Below are 12,427 nucleotides of genomic sequence, written 5' to 3'. Positions count from 1 at the left end.
TATGCTGTGCCCTAAGATTTCTTGAAAGTAAAATCTATGGACCAGTAATGGATACCTTAAATCTACAGAAAAGACAAACTTTAGCCATTTAACCGCTATTTATTAATTACCTACCAGGTGCCAGGTGCTAGAGATACCGGGAGTTCAGCAATGAATAAAACAGACATGGTTCCATCCCTCTTAGGAATTCTTGGTCTCATCGCAGACATAAATAATGATAAATTATGATAAATGCTATAAATGGAAAGCATTACATCAAGAAGCAGTTTTCCTATGGAAACTCTCTTTGTGTTAGATCTGGAGAATGAAATGAAATTGACTGGGCCAAAGGGGATGTGGAAGGTCAGAGCGTGGCACCTGTGAGGACGTGAACAAAGGCCTGGGTGCCTCAGGAGCCACGAGGGGGGAGGAGGAGGAGGGAAGGCTGGAGAAGCGGCACGTGGTACGTTATCTTCAGCCTAAGAGCAGCGGGAATCATTCTAAGCAGGAGAATGACATGACTGGATTTGTGTTTTCAAGTGGTCACCCCAGCTTCAGTGTGGAAAATCAGTTTGAAGACTGGGGGCCTGGGGGGACCGGGGGTACTGGGGGGACCGGCGTTATTCTGCAAGACAGGGGTGCTGCTGCTCTTAGACTGCGGCGGCAGACAATCTGGACAGAGAATTGGGCAGATCTGGGAATTACTAAAGAAGAGAAAATACACAAACTTTGCTACAATAAGGATTTGGGGAGTGAGGGAGGGGCTATTGGGAATGACTCCTAGGTCTCTCTGACCTGGTGTTAAGAAAATGTTCCTGGTGGGAGCATGGCCTCTCCTCAGCAAGCTGCTCCCAGACGAGAGCGCCCGCCAGACAAGAGCACCCGCCACCCCCCCGGCCCTGGCCTCCACGGTCTGCACGTTGGAGCATTGATTCCACAAGCATCCTAGGACCTCCTGAGCTTGGCTCACTGTTCAGGTGCTGGGGACAGCACAGAGAACATGCCAATACCTGTGCCCGCATGGAACATACATTCCAGTAGAAGAAGACATGACTTTCAAAAAATACGCATAAATATAAATGGTAAGGAGAAAAATTAATTAAAAAGGAAATAAAGCTATTAAATAATGACACTGGATTTCTTGTGTGGTTTAATCAGTCCTTTTTCTTTATCACAGACATAGCAAGGGAAGTATGAAACAGTAAAATGAAACTTCTAATAATCTGCAGTGGGAAAAAAAGACAATCACAGCAAGAATAACGAAATAAAATAAAAATCAAACCATTCCTCTATACTCCTTCCCAAAACACTGTAATTCCTGTTGGGCAAATTGATAATGCTCCTTACCACTACCTACCTTCCTTCCTTGCTGCAATGTGCACAAGGACTTCCAAAAGGGAAAAAGAAAGAACGAACAAACGAGCGAGCACTACTGGTCTCATCACAGTGCTTCCACCATCTATAATGATTACATTCATCTGATGGAAGTTAACGTAATCCTGGAATTCAGCAGCAGCAAATCTGAGGGCTAAAACAGCATGTTCCAAACAAGTATCTCAAAAAGATAAGAAAAAAGGCTGAAAACAAGAAAGGACTGCAAAGGAAAGTGGAAGGAGTGCCAATAGTCTTAGACGGAGATGCTGACATTAATGAAAAGTGACAAGAATTCTTACAAAAACTGATTTGTTAAAAAAAAAAAGTAACTTTACCAAAATTCATGGTTTATATACACAACTGAACTTACTAACAAATAAGAACCAAACTACTTTAACTCCTCAATCTTTCTGATGGCACGGTTCAGTCTATAGAGAGGTAATCCTAATTACCAAATATATTAACTATGTTAGAACTCAGGGCAGTGAGTAAATATTGAAGTTTTCTAATGCAGAGCACAGCACCAAATACATACACCAAACTCTTCAAAAAGCAAAGCCAATCAAACGACATGAATAGGTAACTTACTTAAAATCACATCGGCCTCTTCCATAGTGCCACATCTCCTATACACATTTACCAGAAAAGGTATTATTTCAGGCAATACTTGGAGCTAGAAAGCTAAGGGAAAAAAATTAGGGAAAGGAATTATCAAAAATAATCAAACTGGGGTGCCTAGGTGGCTCAGGTCATGATCCTGAGGCTCTAGGATCCAGCCCCACGTCGAGCCCCATGGGCTCCCAGCTCAGCAGGGCGTCTGCTTCTCCCACTCCCTCTGCTGCTTCCCCTGCTTGTGCACACTCTGTCAAATAAACAAATAAAATCTTAAAAAAGAAATCAAAATAATCAAACTGAGTACTGTGATTAGCTCTATAGCTATATGGATCTTTGACAGCTTCATTCTATATCCAGGCACATTATTATAAAACTCCTTAAACTTTACCTAAAAGGGTTGGGGAGGAAAGGAGAGTGACTAGAAGACAGAAGCAATGGATTTAACTGCAAAATATTTCCTGCTAGAGATTACAGCTCTAATAAATGAGGAAAAACATGCGTAATAACTTAAAGTACTTTTTTTTAATCCTCCATAGAGTAATACAATGTGAGCCAAAAGAAGTAAAAAAGGAAATATCAACCTTGTCATTCTTTAGATATGATTAGGAAAAGAGACCTAGTTGGGGGGAGGATCATTTAATTTGCAGCTGGTGGTCATTCAGCATAAATCAGGAGTTTGAGCTACAATTACTACTTTTGTTTTTTTCACAGAGAGATTAGTCATAAACAATGTGCTCATGGTTCAGGCTCAATTATTTAAGAGAAGAAATACAAGAAAATTAAATAACTTCTTTTTAACTGTGACTTCTATGATTTTGTTAAACCCAATAATTTATTTCATTGTGACATTTCAAAATCCCTAATTCTATTCTCCTGAGCACGTGAAGCTGTTAGGAGGGAGGAAGGCAGAAGGATCAGGGAAAATGGACAAGTTCAAACTCTTGTCTGCACGACGCCCTCCACCCAGGTAAATCAGGAGATCATAGCATGGGTCATCCTAGCTTTTCCCAGAGAAGCCCAGGAGACCTCCCAGTTACTTCCCAACAAGGGCCGCCCTCCTAGCAGGTGTAATAGGGAAGCACAGAAGCTACTGGTCCAGAGGATAAGAGAAAGGAAAATGTTTTATCTTATTTTTAACTTTATTATTTTTAAATTTTAATTTATTAAGCAAACTCTGCCCCGACACTGAGCCCTGAGATCAAGGAGTCACCAGCTCTGCAGACTGGGCTAGCCAGGAACCCAACAAATCAACTGTTCTAATGAGCAAGTCTACAGTGCAATTCGTTAAATGCATTTTAAAATGCCGGATTTACAAATTTTGGAAGGCCTAATACTCTCAAGAAAGATTCACTGCCCATTTCAATGTAGTTGGCTCAACTGGGGCAAACTTTGGGTACTAATTCTAAGACCTCAAACATTCACAAACAGCAGTGTGAAGAACGACAGGCCCAAAAGGGCAGTACTCAGGCCAAGTCACCAAGTCGAGGCTCAAAACCTAATCTGACTGCGTTTTCAACCTCCCGCAGAAATGTGCTCACGGCTGGTCAGTCAGCAGTTTTCTGACCGGTGCTGGTGAGGTAATCTGGCACAAGGGTCATCTCTATCCCCCAAAGGAAAATGACGTAGTCTAGAGGATAAGACAACCTGCCCCTTCCCCTAAGGAAAAGTGAGCTTGCCTGGAACAATCCTTTGCTTTGGGGAGTAGCTTTCTTGCTCCACCCTCCTTCCCATAAAAACCTTCCATTTTTGTACAACTCCTGAGAGTTCCCCTCTGCTTGCTACATGGGATGCGATCTAATCCGTGAATCCTTTAATACAGCTAATTAGACTTTTGAATTTCCTTGGCTGAATTTTATTTTGTAACAGCAGTAAATAGCTCTCCTGGTGTTCAAACAATGGCATCGCCCATGCTCTCCCTCTCAGAAGAGAGCACAACAAAACTCTGGGCAGACTGGGGAAGTTCAGACTGAGTTCTCAGTATGGCTTGATCTTCTGAAATCTCCGTGAGTAGGAACATATTTAATGAACCTGAATAAGGATACCCCCCCCCAATAAAAGCATTATCAAGCCCCAGCCCAAGGGCTGTATTTACTATCTTGGCATTCTGCAGAATTAATAAAACTCACTAAGAAGAACATTGATTATTGATGAATATGTACGAGAACACAGAAAACAAACACAAATCAAACATACCTAATCCTAGCCAAGAGTCTACACTGTTCACTCTGACATTCTGCAGGCAATCCTTTATTACAGCAAACATGTTCTGGAAAGGACCAGGAGGCAAACATTTACGTCTTTACGAGCCAGTCTCTTCACAATTGCTCACCTGTGTCACTGCAGCACAAGTGGTGCAGCCAAACACACTACACAGAGGATACTAAGCGTGAGGGCATGCTTGTGTCCCAGTGAGACTTTATGGATCCAGAAATGTCCACTTCATATAATTGTCATGTGTCATGAAGTATTACGCTTTTTATATTTTTCCATTTAAAAATGTAAAACTCATTCTTAGCCTGAGGACCATTTTGTGCCATCCCTGTGTTATTTTTAACAATATTTGCAGAAAAAAAAATTTACGAATGTCTATGAAAATATTTCCCTCTTGATATTTCTTTAATTTTTTGCCTCCATTCCCAGTTTCAAGCCTTCCACAGTAACTTCTAAAGTCCTACCTCATCAGATTCCTTCCCTCCTTGCACATCCCTCCCCCCAGGGTACAGCTTGCCAGTCCCTTGGATGTTTTTAAATCAAAATCTACCCATGTTGGGGGGGGGTAGTCACTCATCACAATTTTTTATAAATCCTACTTCCTTGAACTACTGTAAAGCTCCAAATCTTTTCATGCTCAATCTTTCAATAAATATAGATTTGGCCAATCTTATCCTGTCCCGTCTCTTTCAGCCAGCACTGAAGTCTGGTTCTATACAGTGAGACCCCCGTGAGGTTGTGGCAATTAGGCTGCATTCTTGAGAAGGCAGGTTTTAGTCACAAATACATATAATGTTTAAAATCTCACCCATAACTGTTCAGATGTCATCTCAAGAAAAGAGATGATCTACTGCTTTAAAATGCTCTGTCCCCACTTCCGTGGTTAAGTAGCCTTTTCTATTTTTTAATTATTTACTTTATTATTTTTCTAATTGTTATTATTATTGTTATCGTTACTAGGGCAGTGTTTCGTAATATGTTAAAAACTTGCATCTCTTTAAATTTAAAGCCACAAAGTCCTAAAATGTTACTTTAATAACTGAAACATTGTAAGTACACATCAAAGTATAATATTTAAAATAAAATCAATACTAATTTGGAAAGGTACAATCATAAACTGGAAAGTGTCAAGAAATCATCAATATCGTAAGTGTCTCTCTATGTGGAAAGTGTGTAAATGTGCACTCCCTGGTGCAGGGGATCTTTCGGATTAGCATAAATATTCAGGCATTCGTGAAAAGCCATGTGCTAGGGCAGAATTGTGTTCCTGAAAGGTGATGGGCAGGAACATTCAGTAAAGAATGAGATTTCACTCTCCACCTCTCCCCATTCATAAATAACAAGTGTTTAAATGCACCTATATTGAAACGGTTCCCAGTGAATTCAGCATAACAGTAACAGCAAAAATGCCACAGTTCAGCAATCTGTGTTTGACTGTGAAGTGATTTCTCCTGAAGACAGATGCCACCCCAAGGAACAAAAGCAGAAAAACAATCCATCCTATGACCAGAGGCAACAGCAAGAAAAGATGAGAACTGCAAGTCTCTCTCCCTCTGGCCTCCCAGGCTCCCTGGCTACATCTTTAGAGCGTCCTGCACAGACAACAGAAATGGTAATTTCCTACGCAGCACAAAGCAAGAAGCTCTTTGCCTTTTATTCTGCTGTCAACTACATAAACCAAAGGATTTCTTGCAAACTACTGTACCCCCTCCCCCAAAACAAGAAACTGAGGGATACAGTTCCTGAAAAGCAACATTCAGGGTCCACTAAAGGTCAAAACATTTCCTCAAGTAGTTAACACGTTTAATTTTTGTTTTGTTTTGTTTTACTTCAAGTGCTCTTGCTAGGTTTTAGTATTAAAAAAAAAAAAAAAATCCTCAGGACCAAGAGAAGGGAGAAGGGCTATTGTACTATATATTTTTATTTGAATGCATGTGGAAAAAGAAACAAATACTAAAAATTTCCTCATGCAATTTTCAAATTTCAAATAAAATGGTACTACCACTCCTACAAGTTCCTACAAAGGAATTATTTCTTTAATATTTTTTTACTCCACTGAATGACTTCTATAATCCTAAAAAGACAACACCCTTACTATATGTTGTCACAAGCAGCCCACCACTAGTTCAACATGAGATAAAACGCGCTGTCAGAAGCTCTAACCTGCTCTTCCCTAGATGGCAATTTTCAATTCAAAAATACAAAAAAAGGGAATATGATTCTTTCTTTCCCCATCGACATTCTCCCTCTCCCAAATCTTTTGGACAGCCCCCAAACCCTACCACACAGCACTTACTATCCAATTTTTTTGAAGAATAAAAATAAATCAAACCATAGTCTAAAACTCTAATCATCTGATACGCCATCTTTGCAGTGAATTAAGGCCATTCCTAAAGACTTGCTAACCTGATCATGTTTTTCTCAATGATTAACAGTAGGTAAACGTCTAGAACCTCACACTTCTTGTAAAAGCAACTATCCTTTGCCAGCAACATTAAAACAACTTGACCATAAGCAGGCTAAATTTCAAGTATGTAGAACATGAAATAATTTTCCGTGAAATTCTAAGTTTCTTCTACACAGGTTATCCCTTTTGTTATTTCCTATTTAAAGCTTTTTTAAAAATCATTATTTCTCAGCTCCATCCCAGTGAAAAGTACTGCGAAGACAACACACCCACAGTGAAGCCATCTACGTGACACCACAGAGCAAACACCCAATAAGAATCAGGCGCAGACTGGCAGGAGTTTCTCATGAGGACAAGAACTGTTCTCAGCAATTAAATTTATTCCCATTTGTGTGTTTTGTTATATAGACAAAGAAAGCCGAAACCAACTCACCAACCTATAGGGAGCGTAAATCAAAGTTATTATTTTAAAAATACAGGGTATTAAAAGGCCCAGAGCAGAAGAATAATAGCAGGAAAATCTTTGGTTCCTTCCACCTGCCCTGGATTCTTGGGTTGCAGCTTCTCTATCAGCTAATTTTCTCTCAGTGTGGGGTTTTACTTGGTGTGTGCATTGCTCTCCACTGCCATTTCTACCCCTGTAGTTTTTTTTAAAGGAGATAAAGCAACTGTATAAGAATGCCTCACGACATCAAAGCCCGAAAGCTTCACTGGTTGTGTGTGGCATAGGAGGAAGAGGAGGAAAACGTGAGGTAATGAGGATCCACTGTATTTACCTTATGTGCAGGGCATGTGGACAACAATAGAAACCATGTAGGGGGCACGTTTGGTCAAAAAAGAACATGGCAGCCTAATGGGAGGCCTTTGTTCTTCAAAAGGGTCTCCTTTCCCCCTTTTGTGTTTCACCTAATTCATGGCATCTGAGCTGCTCTTGAACTTGACAGACTGAGAGAAAGAGAGGGAGAAGAGCGGGGGAGTTGAACACACAAAGGGAAGAGAAAGGGGGGACTTCAAAAGGAATTCATTTGAAAAAATTAGTTCTCCTGCCAGTTTTGATGAAGTTTGGGAACTTTAAAGCAGTTAGAGAATATCATCCAAGGTTGAAATAAATTTAATTTTCCCAGAGATTGTAACGAGAAATAACATAGATAAATAAGGAACAAAATGAATTATGTCCTTAGAACATGTTACAATTTTTTTCTGCTACACCACAGCTCTTAAAATAACAGTAATAAAACTGTTGATTCTCAACAATTACAAGACAGCATTCTACAAGCAGAACCAGTAATTAAATAATTTTCCAGTTTAGGGGAATTTTACTTGAGTGGTAAACAGCACCAAAAACTCTGCAAAACCACCAGCACCCCCTGCAGGATAAACACAGATGAGCATTCTGCAACATTTCAAAGCCTAATATTTAAAAAGAAAAAAAAAGTCACATTAATCTTTGACACTTTCACTTATTTTTTGAGAGAGAGAGAGAGAGAGAGAGAGAGAACAAGAGCGGGGAGCAGCAGAGGGAGCAAAAGAAGCAGACTCCCCGCTGAGCCGGGACCCCCCCCCCCCAACCCAGGGCTCCATTCCAGGGTGTCTGGATCATAATCCAAGCTGAAGGCAGAAGCTTAACCAACTGAGCCACCCAGGTGCCCTGACACTTCCAATTTAAAGTCAAGAACTAAAAAAAATTAGGGGCACTTGGGTGGCTCAGTCGTTAAGCGTCTGCTTTCAGCTCAGGTCATGTAACCCAGGGTCCTAGGATCGAGCCCCACATCAGGCTCCCTGCTCAGTGGAGAGTCTACTTCTCCCTCTCTCACTCCCCCTGCTTGTGTTCCCTCTTAGAGACTGTGTCTCTGTCAAATAAATAAATAGAATCTTAAAAAAAAAAAAAAAAACTAAAAAGAATTTTAAAAAATCAGTGGAAAAACTTCAGATGGAGAAAGAGCCCTAGGAACCTTTGGCCAATTTTAGGTATCCATGAATATAAATACAGGACTCAAAGATCCTTAGCTATGTTATGTAGTAATACAAAAGGCTGCTTCAAAACAATAAAAGATCACGGCTTTAAAATTGATTTATTTTGCGGTGCCTGGGTGGCTCAGTCAGTTAAGCCTCCGCCTTCGGCTCGGGTCATGATCCCAGAGCAAGGGCTGGGCAGGCTCCCTGCTCAGGGCGGAGTCTGCTTCTTCCTCTGCCCCTCACCCCACTCGTGCCCTCGGTCTCTCAAATAAATAAGTAAAAATAAACTATCTTTAGAAACAATTATTTCTTTATGGTCATATTTCAATTTCATCTTACAAAAAAATTACTACACAACATCATTACTCATCAAAGTACATTCAGAAAGCACTGGATATTTCCAAATCCACCCTCAGAAGAAAATGTGGTACCAATAAGGAGATTTTTTAAAGACTCTCCTACGGTTTTGAAAGCATCTGTTAAAAACGTAGGCTCGCATAAACAGACAGATAACCTTGTCAAGGGAACTACTTTGCAGACGTAGCTTTCAACCGGACTTAAGGACGTGAGCATGCACGTGTCGGTCATGTGTATTTGTTTAAAAGTTAAGACCCACCGTTCTGATCAGAGCCTGCGTGGACAAGAAGCTGTGTCAGATGCGGCTGTAACAGAGTAACTGCAGGCTTGGCTCTGACAGAAAGTGAAGTTTTAATCCCATTGTTCTGGACCAGATAACTCTGCCGGGGGGAGGAGGGCTAATCTGCGCATGGTGGGGCGTTTTAGCAACATTCCTGGCCTCCAACGACTAGTGCCATCAGCACCACCCCACAAGTTATGAGGCCCAAAAATGTCTCCACACATTGTCAAATGCTCCCCAGAAGGCAAAATCATCCCGCATTGGAGAACCACTACCCTAGGCTAACTAAAACAACTACTGCATGCTAATTTTATTTCTGCATGCATGGTCTCAGTTTTATAAAAGTAACAAATATGTTAAGCACTTGAAATATTTATCAAATTCTTAATAACCTGCACACCACATTCTACAGTCACCAGTGAATATGATAGCACCAGTAGACACAGACTTTAAAAAAAAGAAAAAGACTCATCTGGTTACTAACATATCACCAGCTAACAATTACGTTTCCTGTGGTTTAACGGAAAGAACACTGCAGTTGTTAAGTGAACTATGAACTATGAACTATGCAAGAATAGATCTTGAACCCAATATATATCCAAAATGTATCTTGAATCCATCATTTCTCTGCAACTTTCACAACCTTCATTTTGGCCAACATCATGACTCATCCAAAGAGCCTTCTCAGTTTCCACTCAGCTTTTACTCTAGACCCTTCCAACCCCTTCTCCATCCATCCATTCATCCATCCACCCATTCAACTAGTATTTACTGAACATCTGCTATATGCCAGGCATTCCATGCACTGAGAATACACTGGTGCACACAATTTTCTTACAGAATACTTTACCTACGGAAACTTAAATTCTAATATAACATATGTGGGAGGGCAGTAAGAGGCAGAAAGAGGAGGCAGGGAAGAGGGGGCAGGAGTGGAGGCTGGTGTTATGCAAGAGTGGCCGGGGATGGACTCACCAGCTGTATGAAGACCTGAAGAAGGTTAGGAAGTGAACCATGTGGATATGGGGGAAAGTATCCCAGGCAAAGAGAAGAGCAAATACGAAGACCCTGAGGTGGCAGCATGCCTCTGCCTTTTCCTGTGCATGAAATGGGAAACCATGAGGAGATTTGGAGAGAATTGTGCTCTAACACTTTAAAGGAAAACACCACGGGACCATGTCAAGAATAGGCTGTAGGGCTATAAGGGCGGAAGCAGAGACCAGTTAATTTACACGAGATTTAGACCAGAGTGGGGTAGTGAAGATAAGAAATGGTTAGATTTTAAGATATATATTATTAATCACAAATTAATATTTTTAAAAACATAAATGGGGTTGTGCTATTTCTCAACTCAAAAGCCCTTCAGCTGCCACTTTCTTCCCACTGCGCTTTATATAAAATGAAAAATCCTTAATATGACCTAAACAGCTCTGTAAGATCCGGTCTCTGCCTAACTTTTCTAGTGTCATCTGACTTCTCAGTAATCAAAACACATTCTGGCCACACTGACCCTTCTTTCAGGTTCTCTACTACCCGAATTCTTTTCCATGGGGCAGGGCTTCGTGCATACCGTTCTCTCAGCCTGAAAAGCGCTTCTCACTCGTGGCCTGGCTTGCATGATCACCGGAGCGCTCACATTTCAATTCTCAGCTTAGAAAATTCACTTCCACGAAGAGACCTTCCCCAGTGTGTCACTCTGAATTTGCTTTGTCCCCTTCCCCCGTTATATTCTCCTCAAGTCCCCCAAAGGACTCTTCCTTGAAAGGGCCGCTCACCCTGGTTGGTAATTACAACACTGGTTTAATTATACTTCATGGTTAATGTGTGTCTCTCAAGACTGCGGGCTATCAGGAGCGGAGACTACATCTGTGTCACTTACCATCACAACCGCAAGGTGTGACACACCACCTCATACCTAGCAAGCACAAAAAATAATTTTTGAACAAACGATAATGCTTTCATCGCAGCTCTGCCAGACATCATCTAGTCACTTACGTTCTCAGGGCCTCAACATACTTTTCCCCCTTTTTAATCTTATGACTATAAGAAAGTCATAGAAAACAGAGTAAATGAGACAAATAGGACACACAAAAGTTTTAGGAACAGTTTTCCTGAAGCAGTCAGGGAGTGGGAGAGAGAAATGAGGGAGGTCCTTGACTGTTGGGTTATTAACTTCAGACTTCATTCAGTGGTCAAATGAAGGGGTGTTGAAGGCTTTTTGAGCTTTACAATGCTACAAGCAGAACAGCGTATTTGGCAAATTAAGCTCTCAGTAGTGTATAACTAACTGAAGGAGAATCCGAATGCAAAAATTTAATTAGAATCCGAACGCAACAAGTACTTCTGCTCTTTCTGCCATCTTGGAGCCTGTGGAGGCCTACTGGGAATAGGGCTTCTAAAATGACAATTATTTCTGAAAGGCTATGGTCCAAGGCCATTTTTGCTGGTGATAAGTGGGGTCTCCAGAACAAGAGAGAACACACAGCTCTCCCTAAAATTGAAGGTGTTCGTGCTCGAGATGAAACCGAACTCTACCTACGCAAGAGATATGCTTATATGTACAAGCAAAGCACAACACGGTGACTTTTGGTGGCAAACTCAACAAAACCAGAATAATCTGGGGAAAAGTAACTCATACTCATGGAAACAGTGGCATGGTCCCTGCCGAATTCCAAAGCAATCTCCCTCCTAAAGCCATTGGCCACAGGGTCCATGTGATGCTACAGCCCTCAAGGACTTCAACTTACTGAAAAGTAAATAAAGGTGTAGATTTGTTCTCTTGTATTTTTGTTAAAACAAAACAAATGCAACAATGACTTCTGACAGTGGGGAAGGCCCCAAAGAAATGCCAGTCATATAAAAAAAATTTTTTTTAATTAGAATTCAACAGGTAAATAGGGCCTCAACTACTTTTAAAAGGTAGTTCAATGTAAGAACGCAAATATATATTCTTTCTTACATAATAATTAAGATTCTTAGCATTATTTAATGACCAAATTAAGCTTATGTTTGTTTTAATTATATTTATACAGAAAACAAAAAGGGACCAACAACGAAAAACACTTGGATTTTCCTGTTCATTCATTACCTACGATGTAACCGGATTAATCTTCCAAAGCATGGCTCATATCATATTACTCAGAAAACTTCAGTGGCTCCCCACCGTCTACTGAATTACATCCAAACACCTTGGCCTGATATTTAAGACCTTATACAAACTGACCCTAACTTACTTGCTTTTACTCCCC

At 40.7% G+C, this 12,427-nt stretch overlaps 1 protein-coding gene and 1 pseudogene across 3 annotated transcripts in view; one reads left to right on the top strand and one right to left on the bottom strand.

The window, feature by feature from the left end:
• The window catches only part of POU2F1 (POU class 2 homeobox 1), a 169,254-nt gene that overhangs the window by 113,550 nt on the left and 43,277 nt on the right, over positions 1–12,427 (bottom strand). The gene's annotated exons all lie outside the window — the stretch shown is intronic.
• On the top strand, positions 11,580–11,929 carry LOC308355572 (large ribosomal subunit protein eL33-like; annotated as a pseudogene). The gene has a single exon. The product of its transcript is annotated as a large ribosomal subunit protein eL33-like (transcript).

The sequence above is a fragment of the Martes martes genome (assembly GCF_963455335.1).
Source record: "Martes martes genome assembly, chromosome: 15".
Taxonomy (NCBI): Eukaryota; Metazoa; Chordata; class Mammalia; order Carnivora; family Mustelidae; genus Martes; species Martes martes.
This window is presented reverse-complemented; position numbering and strand designations above follow the sequence as displayed.